Consider the following 19,578-nt stretch of genomic DNA (forward strand, 5'->3'; position numbering starts at 1 on the left):
ATTGTAATGCAAGTGCAGAGGTGACTCAGCAGTAAGCAACTTTGTGATGAGTCTGAGAATATTGAGTCAGAGCATTTTATATCTTACCTGCCTGGATAAACATTGTTTCTGGAGATCAGAATAGACCTGAGAAATGTCAAAAAAACAAAAACAAAAACTAGAACTGAAGGAACAATTACCTTCTTGGGATCATTTTCTGCTTCCTTATGAGTATCCCTTCTTTGGCTTGCATCAAATTGGTGTTTGTTCTACTATGTCATGTATCACATTGTATTATAAAAGCTTCTTACATTTGTGTGTTAATCTCAATAAAGCAGTGAAACTGGAAGCAGATTTTTTTCCCCTTTAAAACAAGTAGGTCTTTGAATAGAGGAAAAACTCAAGAGATATAGATAAAACAAAACCATGTCTTAATGGTGCTGTGTTCCTGGCATAAGGAAGAAAATGGAGTTAGGTAAGACTTTACACTTTCTCACCACCCTAATTAATGTTGATACATGCTCACTGGGGAGGTGTTTTGCCAAAAGACTTGTTTTCAGCTTCAGGTTCAGAGGATTCACTGGCAAAATAACCACTCCACACATTAATAAGCAAAAAATAAGGAAATTTATTATATTAGTAGTAAGTGTATAAGAACAAGCTATATGTATACACACACACACACACACACACACACACACACATACACACACATACGTATGTACATACATACAGCATCAATTTGGGAGCACTTACATCACCATGTAGATTCCTAGTTCGAGAGAACATTTATCACCAAATTGAGAGAACAAGCAACATATAAAGAAATAGACGTGCATACATCATCAATTTGGGAAAACTTCTTCAAGATCCAGGCAATGCTGGGAAGTCCCAGAAACAGTCTGGAGTCCCAAGTGGGAAGGTCATGGGCGGTTCATCCACCCCTTGGGTAAGACTTCCGATTACTGCTCAAAGGAGTCCTGCTTTTAAGCTGATAATCGTCAGCTTACATGCAAATGTGTAGCTCTGACTAATATGTTAAATGCTTGTATTTCTAATTGTAAGTCTCAGAATGTTCACTGAACCCTGGGAAGTGGCCAGATTCCCAGGGCCCAGGAAGCTTCGAGACCTATTCCCTTTGTTAGTTTTCAAGACCTATCTGACTTACTCCCTTCCTTATCTGTTGATTCTTAAGAGTTGTTGAACTTACTCCCTTTGCTGATTCTCAAGACCTTCTTTTGTGGCTTCTGCTGGTCAGCAGTTTGACATGTAACTCTTTTCAGGGTCTCTGTTCAGCCAAAGGCCTATTATTGCCTCTGAAGCCTGAACAAGACTACTCTTATTAACTTCCCAAACAGAATGGTGGATGCAGCTGATCTAGAAATCTGAGGATCTCAAGAAACTTGTCTTTTCTTGTCCATTCTGAGTGGAAACCTACTGCTATTAGCCAGTCTTGTCTGATACGGGACTTGTCTTAGATAATCTGGAGACAGATATCTACTTTGATTCTTATGGGACTAGTTAGATATAGTCCTGATTTTTGTGTAGAGTGACCAGACATTTATGTGCTTGACATGTCCATGCACAAGTCATATATTGACATTATATTTATATAGAAACACATATACAAGACCGACTGACATGCTTATGTTTCAAAAATAGCAAGGTGTCTAATCTCATATCAATCAATCATAATCTAAATGTTAACCAGTTTATATTTAAGTTTAATGAGCTTTAATGAATGGGTATTTGATTGTAGAGTTCAGCTCTCAACTGAAGAATGTTTTGGGCATGTGTACCCAGAAAATATGTGTATATCTTATCAAAGTATAAGATCACTAAGGATATAACATTACTTTGTTAACTGTTATATCTCACTTTCTGAGGTATAACTGTTATATTAAGTACCTCATGGATATTCAACTAATACTCAGTAAATAAATTAGTGGTTGAACTATATAAGATATGGTGCTGTCTTGAGGACATAGTGACTCAGAGGAATCATGTATGAGGTCACTTTACTTGAGTTTTAATATGGTGGCTTTGTGATTTTTGTGCTTTCAGACTTTTCTTTTTCTCTGCATATGAGAATTATCTGGGAGTCTTAAGTAAATACTGAGAGTCATCAGATTTAAAACAGGAGTACTTATCTTAAAATAGAATGCATTATTTTATTTCAATAGATGAGCACTAGTAAAACCCTTAGAAACTATGCAATGAAATGATAAGATTTAAAAAATGTGTTTTAAATTTAGATATCTACTCAAACACCACTAAGTTTAACTATGTCTGTGTTTTAATAAAATGAATTCCCATCTATACATCATTTCTTTTTTTCTTTTTCTTTTTTAATTTTTATTAGAGTATTATAGCTTTACACTGTTGTGTCAGTTTCCTTTGTACAGCAAAGCAAATCAGCTGTACTTATACATATATCCCCATATCCCCTCCCTCTTGAGCCTCCCTCCCACCCTCCTTATCCCACCCCTCTAGGTCATCAGCAGTCATCGAGTTGATCTCCCTGTGTTAGGAAGTTGCTTCCCACTAGCTATCTATTTTACATTTGGTAGTGTATAAATGTCAATACTACTCTTTCACTTTGTCCCAGCTTCTCCTTTCCCCCCTCCCTATGTCCTCAAGTCTGTTCTCTACATCTGTGTCTTTATTCTTCCTCTGCCACTGAGTTCATCTTACCATTTTTTTAGATTCCGTATATACGTGTTAGCATACAGTATTTGTTTTTCTCTTTCTGACTTCACTCTGTATGACAGACTCTAGGTCCATCCACCTCACTACAAATAACTCAATTTCCTTCCTTTTTATGGCTGAGTAATATTCCATTGTATATATGTGCCACATCTTTATCCATTCACCTGTCGATGGAGATTTAGGTTGCTTCCATGTCCTGGCTATTTTACCTCAATTAAACAAACACAGGAGAAGCAAGAAAGCAAAAAAAAAAAAAAAAACAACAGAAACCAAAAAACAAAATGCAGACCTGGCCTATGCAATGGCCTACAGGCTCCAGTGCTAGAATGCCTCAGGCCAAACAACCAGCAGGATAATAACACAGACTACCCCCCCATCAGTAGATAGGGTGCCTAAAGCCATACTAAGCTCAGAGCCACCTATAAACACACCCCTTGACACAGTCCTGCCTACCAGAGGTACAAGACCCAGCTCCACCCACCAGTGATCAGGCACCTGTCCCTCCCACCAGGAAGCCCCCACAACCTCAGGAGCAAACTCATCCACAAGAGGACAGACACCAGAATCAAGAAGAGCTATGATCCTCAAGACAGGAGAAAGGAGTCCACAAACACAGAAAGTTAGATGAAATGAGATGACAGAGAAATATGTTGCAAATGAAGGAACAAGATAAATACCCACAAGAATAACTAAATGAAGAGCAGATATGCAACCTGCCTGAAAAAGAATTTAGAGTGACAATAGTAAAGGTGATCCAAGATCTTAGAAAAAGAATGCAGGGACAGACAGAAAAGTTAAACAGATGTTTAACAAGGAGCTAGAAGATTTAAAGAACAAATATGAGTAATGTAATAACTGTATTGAAAAATACACTAGAAGGAATCAATAGCAGAATAACTGAGTTAGAAGAATGATTAAGTGAGCTGGAAGACAAAATGGTGGAAATCACTGCCACAGAACCGAACAAAGAAATAAGAATGAAAAGAAACAAGGACAGTCAAGTGGGTAAAGCAGGGGGTGGGGTGGGATGGGATGGGATGAATTGGGACTGGGATTGCCCTACATACATTACTAATGAGAAAAAATAAATCAAATTTCATGCTTTAAATATATGCAGTTTATTGTATGTCAATTGTAGCTCAATAAAAGTTCTTAAAGAAAAAAAAAAAGAAATGAGGACACTCACAGAGACCACTGGGAAAACATTAAACACATCAACATGTACATTATAGGGATACCAGGAGGAGAAGAGAGAGAGAGAGGGCCTGATAAAATATTTGAACAGATTATAGCCAAAAACATGTTTAACATGAGAAAGGAAACACTCATTCAAGTCCAGGAAGCATAGAGAGTCCTGTACAATGTAAACCCAAGGAAGAACATACAGAAACATATATTAATCAAACTGACAAAAATTAAAGGCAAAGAAAATGTATTGAAAGCAAGAGGGAAAAGCAACAAATAGCATACAAGGTAACCCCCATAAGGATATCAGCTGATATTTCAGAAGAAACTGTGCAGGCCAGAGGAGAGTGGCATGATCTATTTAAAATGATGGAAGGAAAAAGCCTACACCCAAGAATACTCTACCCATCTAGGATATCATTCAGATTTAGTGGAGAAATCAAAAGTTATACAGAGAAGCAAAAGCTAAAAGAATTGAGCACCACAAAACCAGTATTACAACAAATCCTAAATGAAGTTCTCTAGGGGGAAAACAAAAGGCCACAGCTAGAATCTTGAAAATTATGAATTGGGAAGCTCACTGGTAAAGCCAAACATAACATAATCATCCACACACAAATATGATATCAAAATCAGCAATTATGAGAAGTGGAGAGTCCAAATGCAGGATATTGGAAATGTTGACTTAAAAAATTGCACAACATGAGAGTTGTGAGTTGAGTTTATTTGGGGCAAAATTAGCACTGCAGCCCAGGAGACAGCATCCCAGATGGCTCTGAGAAATTATTCCAAAGAAGCAGGGGGGAAGATGAGCGTATATATGTATTCTTGGTAAAGGAGGAGTACATGCAAGCAAATACTTTTTTTTTTTTTTTTGTAGTGGATTTCTGCTAGTAACAAGGAGCAGACATCACCATGTAGAGATTTAGTGCTTTTCTGGATATGAGGAGACGCAAGGGTTGGGCCCAGAAAAACAGCTCCTGAAAACATCTGACTATCTGAAGACCTGTTCTGCCCATTTTCCAAAGCACAGAGTGCCCCATTCTTGGTCTCCACCCTGAATTCCCTTCTGGGAATGTTGAAGGTCAGCAGCTGCAGCACGTGTGATTTAATTATTGTAGTGGAGGTAGATGGCAAGTACCCATGGCAAGTGCCAATTTGTAGTTGACAGGGCCCCCTCATGATCATAAATTTGACCATATTTTGGGAGGTATTTCATGACCATTTCATCCTATGGTGCTAGAAAGTCTCATTCCTAGGTCTGATGAAGATTTCCCTGATAGGCCACTCAGTGTGCCATTACTGCGCTAGGTCTTTTTGACAAAAGTCAAAGTTCTCTGGACCACCTGTATTCCTAATCTGTTATGGTCCAGGAAAAATTCCCTCTTGTTCCATCTTCCCATATCCAGAGTTACACAATTACAATCATTGATCACATACAGAACTATATATTTGACCAAGTGCTTCAAGTCGCCTAGTCATCATTATTCTTGTTGGTGGCTCAGTCACACATTTGGTAATGCAAGAAACAATAAGCTTGTAAAACAGACAAAAATGCAAATGGCTAATAACATTAATAGAGATATAAGTAAACATTTAAGCCAAGAACTTCCCACACCAAACCAGTTTTTGAAGAGGTTACGACTTGGGAATGGGTCGCTTAAGGCAAAAGTCTAATTTTTCATATGTTTCATTAAATGTGTTACATTAGAGGATTCATCAGGTATGAAAACACAGCATTCAGTTTGAATTATGGCACAGGTGTCTCCATGAGATGTTGTAAGGATGTCGAGGGCCATGCAGTTTTATAGCACCGCTTTTCTCATCATAGAGACCTCAGAATTCAATAGGCTAATAATCTGGTTATTATCATTTAAGGTCTGTTGAGTGAATTTTGTTAAGGCTTTGATATGGCTGACTAGAAGGTGCAGAAATAGCTGCTAAATGGTCATACCAGCAGAATACAGATCTCTTGACCCATCAGTTAGTGCCAATGGTCTCTAATTTGTTACATATATGACCTTGACTCCATGGGAATCCTAGGGTACATCTTCCTACCCATCCCAGTGGAAGCCAAGGCCATAAATTAGTACCACAAATCCAGTGAGTTCCATTAGGTGCAACCCAATGAGTCAACTGACTCAGTCAGTTCCATACCAATTACTGTCTCTAAGAGTAATAACATGTAGGCATTGTTCATAAGGCACCCAGCCTAATTTCCTGATGTTACTGGGCTGATCATCCTTAGTATGACTTAATCATTCCCAACAGAGAGGAGCTTTTAAACATAAATGATCATAGCCTGGTGTTAACCACATAAGTCCATCCCATAATTGTGGGAGGTTTTCTTTCAATAGACAAGAGGTGACAGTTTTTAAGACTTAGCTCGTCATTCTGATTGAGTTTGGGTGACGTTAAAAGAAAATACAAATCTATGGCCAGGCTCAGGGCAGGTATTATTAATTGGCCAGGTGAGGGGATCCCCCAAACAGGACTATAATTTTGTTCTCTTTCTCTAGAGTAAATTTCCTAAGGGCCATCCAATCAGAGCCTTGGAGGAGAGAAATCCACCGAGGCAACCCAAAATACTAGTCATAGGTAATTGGCCACAAACCCAACAATTTGGATTGATTTTTAAAATTAGCATAGGATTGTGCCCATGATAGGAAAACATTTGATTCATATACAAAACTCCAAGAAGTCAAGAAAACATTATAAATGCTCATACGAGTCAGGTCCAGGATCTTGGGCTAGCTGTCTACTTCTGATGTCCACTTCTTCTCATCCTAGTGTGAGTGTAGTTTCTCCTCTGATAAGTATCCTTCCATCTAGGTTGGAGATTGTCCTTTAAATTATGTCCTTTTTAGTATGCATAATCCCTTGGTTGCAGGTTGTGGGGCATCTGATTTCCATTCAAAGATAGATCACTGAGATAATCTTCAGAAACAAACAGAGTGTCCTTTTAAAAAGTCAGTTGGACTTTACATTAATATAGCATAACATCAAGGAACTATCCAGGGAGTGAGTCTTAGTAAGTACAGACCTCCATCAGCAAAACTGGAACTTAATATTCATTGGAACATAAACTTTTTCTCTCTAAAATTACCCTCATTTTTACCACATATAACCATATTAGGACTAATTTGTTTACAAAATAAGTCTGGTCTCAAAAGAAACTTGGCCTGATAATTTATGTAACTATAATTGATCATATAGGTTTTTGCTTTGCTGAAACTTTTATAAGAGTCTCAGACTGGACTTTTAAAAGGCCTCTCAGGACTAGGAAAGCCACAGCAAGGGCTAGAGCTTATCACAGATTTTTGCCTAACAGATGTAGGTGAATTCTTCCCTTTTCAAGTTTCCCAAAATACCTTGAGTTTTCCATACCTGTTAATGAAGTAGCCTTCCTAATTTATCTGATAAAGCTGCTGGGAACCTAAGAGTTTCCAGTGTCTGGAGGGAACAGATAGAGAGAAAAGATAAATGTTTCAATCCTGCTTTACAAAGGTATAATTTACCAAATTACTATAAATCATAATTAATTTGAGGGGAAGGTTTTCCTTACACCTGGAAAACACAGATTTAAAACCCAGTAACTTTCAAATAGAAATCATAAAATTTATAACCATATTCACCAGTTTACTCAGTCCTATGTAACTTATCCTTTTTGTTAACAGCTTATGAAGCCATCAGGTTTCTCATTAGGATTCTTCAGTTTCTTACCAACTTCAGCATTATGGTCTGAAAGTCAGAAACTTGTATTTATCCAAAGTCCCTTTTATAAATCTTCTTGAAGAGGAAGCATTTTTGCAAAGGCATCAGAATAAAACCATAACTGTCTGTAATCACGTAAAGCTTAAGAAAGTGTGTTTAAAATCTGATTGCAATGTCAATTGACAAATTTGGTTACTGTTGTGACATACAACACTTGAAGGTGATAACTAGAATTATGACTGATAACATTTTACCAGGACATATCAGAATTTTAGGAACTCCACATAATTTCTAGAATGTCTGTATTAATAACAATTACCATGCACTAAAATCTGTTTTATTATTCATTTGACAATACTTCCCATCATAACTTAATGTACCAAATGAATCTAGTTTATATCTCTCTTTGGGATGTTTCAGGGGCCCTTTGAAGCATCCCCAAATTAGCTAGAGGTGAAAAGGACTTCATCAGAATTTGCTTTAGGAATTTTCATCAAAAATACCAAAAAGTATTTAGAACACTCTGTCAGATAGGCTCACAGGTCACTGTGAAAAAATAGTTATTCACTTAGCCAAAGTAACAATAAAAGATTTCAAAGGCAAATACACAACAGATCACTTAAAAGTTAAGGAAACTTAAAATCTGTTATCAAAAGGCAGTTCAGCATTTTAAGAAAACTTGTCCTCTTAACAGAGAGAAAAGCCAAATTCAAGTTTTGCACTAGCTTACTTTTAAAATTAATTTACTCAACTAAATTTATCTAAACTTAGTCAATCCTGATCATGCACAAAACTCTTTTCTCAGGGTCCACTTTCCACAAACCTTCTTATCACTTTCTGTATCATTACTTGTATTCCCATTGAGAAACAGCAATCTATAAGTCAGACTTTCTTCCCTTTCCCTTAATAAAATGTAATTCCATTCTTCAGGTCTTCTTTACTGAAAACACACATCCTTAAGCAACCATGAACTGTCCTTTATGATAGCATTCTGTAGATTGGTGAACATAAATATCAGTGATATTTTCTAAAAACATTTGCTTTCTTTACAGAATGTGGCACCAAATATATTCATCAATAGTCCTAAATACCCTTTTGTTTCTCTGTAAAAGGAAGCCAATGTTCAGTAATTAATGTTTCAGTATCTTATTTTATTTGGGAATGACCTAGCTAGTCAATAAGCTTTCATCACTTAATTTAGGGCAACTCCAGGATTTCAAGTTACCAGGATCTGGACAGACTATTTTAGGTAGATATTCCTAAAGCATAATTCTTCTTAACAAAGTTTCTCTAAAAGCTCTTATCTCATTTAAACATTTTCTTCCCTTAGAATTTTCTTCACATCAAGTTACTTTCCTTGCTGACAAATTTGTAACAGATATAACAAGATTTTATTTAGTTTATATTACACCTAGGCACAATAAAAATTTATATAAAAATTATACTTAATGTTGATGACTTTAAAACATGTCTATATCAAACCAACAAGCTTAAGCCACCTTTAATACCAGATATCAGCTTAGTACTGAATTTTCCAGATGTCATGAACCTGAAATTGATTCTGGACAGATTATTTTCTATTTCTGAGTACTTATGTAAGCATTTAATTTTTTTAAAGCCAATTAGAGCTCTTTTATGAATTCATTTTTGGCAATACCATACACCTGCAGCAAACATAGATACATATGAACACACAAAAAAACACAGGCCTCATAGTTCCCATTCCAAAATTTCAGCACTAAGTCAGGTACTATATAAAAGCATCAGTTACAAGGGGTTGGATTCAAATTGGCTTCTAGCAGAAGAAACAAATCAAGGTCACCTATCTAGAGGTCAACTATCTAGATGGCTAAACCCTTTTACTACTGTTTACAGAAAAGACACTTAAGATTTCTATTTATCCTTGACAAGTCAAGTTCTAAATTATTTTACCCTATTTTTTTAAATTGTATTAAAAGATGGCAGAGATAAGGGTTCCTGAGATGACCAGATAGGATACTTGCATCTCAAAGGTACAAGCCAGTTCCTCTGAAGATAGCTTTGTTTCCAAGCCTCTTAAGGTAAATAGGGAAGGTTTTGGGAGTGGTAAAATAATTGGTGGGCTTTGGATTATTTTTGGAGCCACAAACAGACATTAATACCATATATTAATTTGATACTAAATATTTTCCGGTTCATGTGAACCTGAAATTTATTTAGCTTAATTTCTCTTGTACTTAGAATTGTTCGATTTGTAAGCATGTATTTTTCCTTAAGCCAATCAAATAAAGCTCATTTACAAATTAACCTCACAATCAATATCCAAAGACAAAGACACATGCTGAGACATACATATATCCCAATAGACACAAGGAGAGATCTCAAAGCTTCGTTTTTGAAACTTAGACATGAATTAGATATCACAATATAAAAACTCATTAGTTTATAAACATTTGGAATAAGAAAAAATTTAAAGGGCTTCTTCCAGTTATTTATTTACTTTTTGTTATCAATCTCAGGATTTAGAGATGGTTTAGATAAGATATTTGTACCTGAGAGCTCTGGTCTCAAGGCAGAGGGAGAGAAAATCAGGCTCTCCCTAGTAGAACTTATTCCCTAAGGGTCAGAATTCTGCAGAGGATTTTGTTTTTCTTCAAGCTAGCTTTTTATACTGGTTGGCACTGTGTACTTAATTGATGCAATTGAAGCTTCCTAATTTTGATAGATACCCTCTTTTTCCTTTTTTTTTTTAATGGTTTTGAAAAGCTGATCTGATATAATTTCAAGTAATTAATTGTTGGGTTTCCTGCAAAGAAGTTATTCTATGGTTTCCCCTTTTAGAACCTTCTAGATACCAATCAAAGTAAACATTCCATTCAGTCAGTTTGATCTTATGGCTGGCTTTTTTTTTTTTTTCTAACTGTGCACACAAAAATATTTTTTGGAATATCAAAAGAACCTCAATTTGGTTATTTTAGGTTAAGATCTCCCTTAGTATAACTTTCCCAATTAAGTAAGTACTTGCAAGTATAAGTTTTTGTATGCACACAAACCTGGCCAGGGTGTTAGAAAGAGGCTGGCTTTCTGATGCCCCATGTTTATGTGAGAGGCTCTATTTCCCATTTTAAAGTTGAATTTGTCTGGGATAAAAAAAAAAAAAAAAAAAAAAAAAAACTAGTGAAATTATGTGGTGGGCCAGTGTGCTGCTTGTGAGCTTAACTCCTCTAGACATCACCCCAGAGTCATTTCAGCTCTCTTACATGCCTCAGGTCCTCCCTTCAGTAGTCTAAGACCACCATGGGTGCTCAGATCACTGAATGGCTGATTCTTATTTTGCAACCCCCGGTGAGCAAGTGTTTTAGTTAATGAGTGGGTTTCCTTATGGGACCACTGCACGGTTTGAGAACTGTGCCTCCACCACTCCCGTAAATCTCTCAGTTGCCTGAGACAGCCATGTTGGCTGGGAGGAGTTCTTGTCCCTTGTCTTCAGAGCAAAGCTCTCATGTAATATCTTCACTTTTATCTCGACAAATTCAATTAAGGCAGCTGAATTGAGGAAAGTTGTCAGATCAGCCTCTTATCTAACCACTCAGCCAAGACCACTCAGTCTCCTACAACTGAGCAAACCCTGGTATCTTTCAGCCAGACCCCCCCACCAGGATCTTTCACCTAGGTGGGTTTTCCCTGGTATGTTTTAATCAAGCCCTCTCCCCCCAGTATCTTTCACCTGGGTGGCTATTCCCCAGTATCTTTCAACAGAGCCCCCGCCCCAAGCACCTTTCAACTGGGTAGGTATTCCCCTGATATCTTTCAACCAAGCCTCCTCCCCACCCCCCAGGATCTTTCACCTAGGTTGGTATTTCTCAGCATCTTTCAACCGAACCCCCCCCAGTATCTTTCAACTGGGTGGGTATTCCCCTGGTATCTTTCAACCAGTCCCCCCTCCCCCCAGTATTTTTCAACTGGGAGGAGGCAGGTACCTGTTATGCTGCCAAATAAAACCCAGGATCATCAACCAATACAGGAGATCCAAGAACCAGGAGAGACTTACTCAAATTCGTCTGGACTCCCTGAGGAGGTAGATGGGCTCAAGGGGCCTCTGCTGGTACCAAGCCTCTGGTTTCTCATAGAGTTCAGGCAAAGGAGAGAAGTCCACTGTGGGTCCCTTATTCGTGGTCACCAAAACTGTCGACTTAAAGAATTGCACAACATGAGAGCTGCGAATTGAGTTTATTTGGGGCAAAATTAGCACTGCAGCCTGGGAGACAGCATCCCAGATAGCTCTGAGAAACTGTTCCAAAGAGGCAGGGAGGAAGATTAGTATATATGTATTCTTGGTAAAGGAGGAGTACACGCAAGCAAATACATTGCTTTTTGTAGGGGGTTTCTGCTAGTCACAAGGAGCAGACGTCACCATGTGGGGATTTAGTGCTTTTCTGGATATGAGGAGATGCAAGGGTTGGGCCCAGAAAAACAGCTCCTGAAAACATCTAACTATCTGAAGACTTGTTCTGCACATTTTCCAAAGCACAGAGTGCCTCATTCTTGGTCTCCACCCTGAATTCCCTTCTGGGAATGTTGAAGGTCAGCAGCTGCAGCAGCACAAGTGATTTAATCATCGTAGTAGAGGTAGATGGCAAGCGCCCATGGCAAGTGCCAATTTGTAGTTGACAGAAATGCATTTGAAATTAGGAGATCAGCAACTTAAAACAATATTGTACATATGCAGACTGCTGTATCAAAAATGCATGGGAACCACAAACCAAAAACCTACAATAGATACACAGAAAAAAGCAAAAGAAATCCAAACACATCACAAAAAATAGACATCAGACTATAAACCAATTATTCATCAAAGACTTTGCAGACCAGAAGGAAGCAGTCCAATATATTTAAAGTGTAAAAAGAATATTTCAACCAAGAATACACTCTCTGGTTATCGAAACAATCAAAAGTTAATGGTGTTAATCACCACTAAACAAGCCTCATGAGAAATGTTAAAGGGACTTCTTTAAGCCAAAAAGAAAGGGGGCTAATTAATAACTAGAAAACATATGAAAGTATAAATCTCCGAACCTTTACCTGGTGAAGGCAATATGTAGAAAAGGTAGTGGATTAACCACTTACAAAGCTAGTGTAAAATTAAAAGACGAAAGTAATAAACACAACTGTAACTACAAAAATTAGTTAAGGGATACACAATATAAAAAATGCAAAATGTGACATCAAAAATAAAATGAGGGGGAGGAAGAGTAAGGTGTAGAGCTTTGAAATGCCTTCAGGTTTAAGTTGTTATCAATTTATATCAGCAGTTAGAAATGAGCGTTGTTATATGTAATCCTCATGGTAACAAGAAAGTAAAAATCTATTGTAGATACACAAAGATAATGAGCAAAGAATCTAATCATACCAGTAAAGAGTCATCATACAGCAAAGGAAGACAGAAAGAGAAGAAAGGAACCACCAGAAAACAATTAACAAAATGGCAGTAAGTATACCTATCAATAGTGACTGTAAATGTAAATAAACTAAATCCTCCAATCAAAAGATATACAGTGGCTGAATCGATAAAAAAAGAAAAAAAATAACAAAAATATACTAAGGGTAGAAATAAATAATATAGGGCCTACAAAGACAGTAGAAAAGATAAATGAAAAGACCTGGGTTTTTTTGTAGAAAGTAAACAAAACTGAGAAAATTTTAGCTAGACCTACCTAGGAAAAAAAAGAGAACACTCAAATAAATAAAATCAGAAGTTAATGAGGAGATATTACAACTGATTCCATGAAAATATAAAGGAGCAAAAGAGATTGCTATGAAAAATTATATGGCAATAAATTGGACAACCCAGAAGAAATGGATAAATTCTTTTTTTTATTTTTTTTTATTTTTTTGGGGGTACACCAAGTTCAATCATCTGTTTTTATACACATATCCCCATATTCCCTCCCTTCCTTGACTCCCCCCCCTTGAGTCCCCCCCACACTCCCCGCCCCACTCCTCTAAGGCATCTTCCATCCTCGAGTTGGACTCCCTTTGTTATACAACAACTTCCCACTGACTATCTATTTTACAGTTGGTAGTATATATATGTCTGTGCTACTCTCTCGCTTCATCTCAGTTTCCCCCTCACCCCCCACCCTCTCCCACACCTCGAGTTCTCCAGTCCATTCTCTGTATCTGCATCCTTGTTCTTGTCACTGAGTTCATCAGTACCATTTTTAGATTCCGTATATGTGAGTTAGCATACAATATTTGTCTTTCTCTTTCTGACTTACTTCACTCTGTATGACAGATTGTAGTTCTATCCACCTCATTACATTTAGCTCCACCTCATCCCTTTTTATAGCTGAGTAATATTCCATTGTGTATATATGCCACATCTTCTTTATCCATTCATTTGTTAATGGGCATTTAGGTTGCTTCCATGTCCTGGCTATTGTAAATAGTGCTGCAATGAACATTATGGTACATGTTTCTTTTGGGATTATGGTTTTCTCTGGGTATATGCCCAGGAGTGGGATTACTGGATCATATGGAAGTTCTATTTGTAGTTTTTTAAGGAACCTCCAAATTGTTTTCCATAGTGGCTGTACCAACTTACAGTCCCACCAACAGTGCAGAAGAGTTCCCTTTTCTCCACACCCTCTCCAACATTTGTTGTTTCCAGACTTTGTGATGATGGCCATTCTGATCTGTGTGAGGTGATACCTCATTGTGGCTTTGACTTGCATTTCTCTGATGATTAGTGATGTTGAGCATCTTTTCATGTGTTTGTTGGCCATCTGTATGTCTTCTTTGGAGAAATGTCTATTTAGGTCTTCCGCCCATTTGTGGATTGGGTTATTTGCTTTTTTGGTATTAAGCTTCATGAGCTGCTTGTATATTTTGGAGGTTAATCCTTTGTCCATTGTTTCATAGGCAATTATTTTTTCCCAAGAAATGGATAAATTCTTAAAGCATACAACTTCCTATGACTGAATCACAAAGATAAAATCTGAGTAGACCGATTACTAGTAAAGAGATTGAATCAGTAATAAAAACCTACCAATAATCTAAAATACAGGATCAGAGGACTTCACTAATGAATTTCACCAAACATCCAGAGAAGAATGAATACCAACATTCTCAAACTCTTCCAAAAATTGAAGAGGTGGAAACATTCAAACTCATTTTATGAGGCCAGTACTACCTGATACTTGAGTAAGACAAGGACATTGCAAGGGAAGAAAATTACAGTCCATTGTCCCTGATGACCATAGATGCAAAAATCTTCAACAAAATATTAGCAAACCTAATTGAACAACACATTAAAATGATTAAACATCTATCAAGTGGGATTTATTCTAGGGATGTAAGATGGCTCAACATTCACAAATTAATCACTGTTGATCCACCATATTAAGAAAATGAAGAATAAATATCATATGATTATCTCAATAAAGACAGGAAAAGCATTTGTTAAAATTCAAAATACATTTATTAAAAAGTTGTTAACAAAGTGAATTTAGAGTGGACCATAATAATAACATTATAAAGACCAAATATGGCAAGCACATAACTGACATCCTATGCAACAGGGAAAACTCTAAGACCAGAAGCAAGAAAAGGATGCCCACTCTCACCACTTTTATTAAATATAGTATTAGAAGTCCTACCATAGCAATTAGGCAAGAAAAAGTAATAAAGCCTCCAACATCGGAAAGAAAGACGTAAAACTGTCAGTATTTTCACATGACATGATATTATATAAAGACTCCACCAAAAAAACTATTAAAACTAATAAACAAATTCAGTAAATTTGCACTGTAAATAAATCAACATACAAAATTTGATTGTTTCTACACATTAATTATGAACTATCAAAATGATAAACTAAGAAAACTATCTCATTTACAATTACATAAAAAAGAATAAAATACCTAGAAACAGATTAACCTAGAAGGTGAAACACCTATGCAATGAAAACTGTAAGACACTGGTGAAAGAAATTGAAGAAGACACAAATAAATGAAAAGTTATACCATGCTCATGGATTGGAAGAATTAATATTGCTAAAAATGTACATATCACCCAAATCCATCTACAGATTCAATTCAATCTTTATCAAGTTACCAAACGCATTTTTCACAGAACTTGAACAAACAATCTGAAAATTCACATATTACCACAAAAGACCCAAAATGTCAAAGCTGTCCTAAGAAAGAAGATCACAGCTGAAGACATTATGCTCCCTGATTTGAAACTACATTACAAAGCTATATAATCAAAGCAGTATGTTATTTATGTAGAAATATTCCTATAGTCCACTGGAACAGAGTAGAGAGCCCATTAAAAAAAACCCACATATATTATCAATTAATTTTGGACAAAGAAGCTAAGAATATGCAATGGAGAAAGGACAGTCTTTTAATAATGACATTGGGAAAACTGGACAGCCACATGCAAAAGAAGGAAACTCTTTACTTCTCCCTATAGTCCCATTTCCAGTGATTACGGCCAGTAGAGTCCCACACAATCTCTGTGAGGTGAGATCTGAATGGGATTCCCAAGAAGTGATCTGTAATGCTGGTCCAACCCGGGCTTTCTTTTCCTCCAGGAAAAAAAAAAAAAAAAAAAAAGTCTACTCATATGAGCTCTCTTGGTTCAGTGCTGTGCCAGCCTTTGCAGTGGAGGGAATATGATTAGTGTGTAGTCATTCCTTTTTCCCTTGTAACACAGTCCATTTTAGTCTCTATGTGCAGGGGGTTGCTTCAGACTCACTCCTGTGTTCTAGGATTTTCGCAGTGGTGTCTTGTCTGCAAATAATTCTTGTGATAGGAAGTGAAGTCAGAAACAGTGGACATTGCCCTATTGGTCACATTGCTCCCTGAATAGTATATTTTTTCTCTTAATTGCTGTAATTGAACTATAGTTGATTTACAGTATTGTGTTAGTTTCAGTTTATAGCAAAGGGTTTCAGAGATGTATGTTGTGTGTGTATATATATATCCATAACAGAGAATATTGAAGAGAGTTTAATGTAGTATTGTTAAATGATAGAAGCAAGAGATCAAAAATATGTGCTTGTAGTCAGATACAAGGCCTATAAATTTTGGTGTTAAATGAGCTTATAGGAAAACGCAGCAGGGTGTGTGCTAGGTTAAACATGTGACTCACTTTGGGTGATAGATGGAAGGAATTAGGGAAGAGAATGCTAAGAAAAAGGGAAAGCAAGGTAATCTCTTTATAAGATTATTAGTTATTATGGAAGATGTGATCATGTATGTCATCATGGGAAAATTACATATGTGAAGACTGTGTGTGTGCATGGAATATTTTGCTTTGAGAGGTGTTTAAGATACATCACTTGCTATGTGTTAGTGTCTGTACCTAAATGTCACACAAACACTAACAGATAGAAGAGGAAAGTTTTTTCTAACTTGCTTTCTCTGAGGGAATGTGCAATCTCTATTGTGAAATTCTGAGTAGAACATTTTCTCTAAAGACACTAGGGTAAAACATGTTCCTTTGCATATAAACAACTTTATAATGTCTTTCCTAAAAAATTTGAATTGTCTAGTGACTCCTGGATAAAACTCTCTGTGTATTGAGACTGAATCCTTAAAGCTCAAAATTAAATAATATACACAATGCTACCTGTTATTACCTCAAGAACAAAGAATGCTGTTTGGATTCTTTTTTGTAATTTAAAGAAAGCCTCTGGGCAAAATCTTAATTAAAAAACATGATCTTTATCTGATTCACATCAAAAGCTAAGATTTATAAATGTCCTAACCCTCTTCACACAAAAGGGAAAAAAGGAGTTTTAGGACGGTTTTCACACTGCTGTGACTAAGTGTACAGGTTTTTATTTTTTCTCCTTTAAGTTCTTTATTGGAGTATAATAGCTTTACACTGTTGTGCCAGTTTCTGTTGTACAACAGAGTGAATCAGCTGTATTTATACATATATTCCCATATCCCCTCCCTCCCGTGGCTTGTGAGCCTAAGTTTTCATTTGCTACTTAGGTAAATACCTTGATTGGGGAGAACTTTATACTGTCAAATTGTTTTCTAAGTAAGATATATCATTATGCATTCCTACCAATAATGTATGAGAATTCCAGTAACTTTGCATCTTGACCAGTACTAGGTATACTCATTTTTGTGTGTGTAAAATTTTAGCCCTACTAATAGGTTTGCAGTGTTATTTCATTTGGTTTTAATTCACATTTCCATAATGACTAATTAATTTGATCCTCTTTTCATGAGTGTATTTGCCATCCATCCTTTTCTTTGGTGAACTATTAGTTCACATCCTTTAATCATTTGTTTATTTAGTGGTTGACTTTATTTTTTAATTTTAAATGTTCTTTATATATTCTAGATGTACATTCATTATTATATATGATTTACAAATGTATTCCTGCTGTGTTTATCTTATTTCATTCTTTTAATATTATCTTTCTCAGAGGAAAAGTTTTTAATTTTGATAATGTCCAGTTTAACTATTTTAAATTTTATGGACCATTTCTGTTCTATTGTATTTTAGGAGAGAGCAAAATAATTACCCAATTTTTCTTCCACCACATTAAAAATGTATATCTTTTCCAGTTTTAAACATATATCTTGAGGCTTTTAATTTGATATTTAAAAATGTTCTTAACACCTTCTAGGGATAGTCCAAACAATTTTTCTTTTCCCTTTTAATTTAGTTCAAATGTCTAAGACAAAAGTCCCCATCAGAGGGAGCTGTTTACTTAGATTCTTGCTGAAACAATTTCCCATTGAGAATAATTCCCTTCACTGACAGGACCTACTTAGACCATGTAACACTATTCCTTACTTCATGGGGGAAATTAATACAGATTAATTTTTCACACAGTTCTAGTTCTGATATGGAAGAAAACAATTATTTTTGGACAATTAAAATTATAAGAAGGCTTTCTCCTGAAGACCCAGTGTCCCTTTTCTTCTTTAACAAGAGTTATGTTCTAGACAGTGTAGAGAATTTATGAACTAGCAAATTTCAGAGGGGACAGTTTTCCAATAAGTGAATCATTGATTGGGCAGTTAATAACCAAAATAAGGGAAAGCCCAGATCACTTCACTTCTCTTTAAATAAGAAATATACTGTCCCATTGTGGGATTTGCTAGGACACATTTCTGAGTTCTGTTGTCTAGAAATGCAACTGTTCATTGCCTTTACACTCAGCTTCATGCATGAACTGGGTGAAAGTCCCTCTTAAGAAGTTTCTGAGTTTCTTACAAATTCTCTGCATAAATTGTTTTTGTATCAGTTGTTTTTGTAGGAAAAAAGAGACTGGAGCTTCCTCTTCTGTAACCTAAATGAACAGAAAATGGGAGTTTATTTTTGGCTCTTCTTTGGGGGATGTACAATCCCTACAGTGAAGATGAAACTTGAGTAAAATATTGAATCCCTAAGGGACCAAAGGCAGATTAAGGAACAGGGTGTAAATTCAATGCCCTCAGTTGAACGTAGAATGTAGAATGTAGAATGTAGAATATTCCCCTGGGGAAGAGATTGAGCAAGCTTCTGCCATGTTTATAACCAAGTGCATATATCATTAAATACAGGTTAAATCTTCTGTGAATTACCAAGTGGCAAAAATGATAATAATAAAGAATGTTTATTTTTCTCTGCTGCTTGAGTGGACTGAAAGTCATAAGCAGAAACGATGATCTATATTTCTGAAATATTTTGAAGTCAAATCAGAAAATACATGTGGCTGCATTCTTTTAGAATCAATTTCAGAAACTAAAATTGTCCTACTAAGAACATGGGGTAAAACTGATGGTAAGAAGGCACTAGGGTTTTCTGGAAGAAGGAAGGTGAGTTTCTGAATTCCATTTATATTCATGTCCTTCTTGTTTGAGATGGAAGTCCAAGGATCTAAGATATGGCAATTTATTTCTGAATTTTGCATCCTGCGACTCAAGCAAATCTGACACAAGAATCTGTTAAAGGAGAGGATCAGTGAATGCTCAGAGACATGAGGGGGCTTCAAGG

This window comes from Hippopotamus amphibius, chromosome 9, assembly GCF_030028045.1.
Source record: "Hippopotamus amphibius kiboko isolate mHipAmp2 chromosome 9, mHipAmp2.hap2, whole genome shotgun sequence".
NCBI classification, from domain to species: Eukaryota; Metazoa; Chordata; class Mammalia; order Artiodactyla; family Hippopotamidae; genus Hippopotamus; species Hippopotamus amphibius.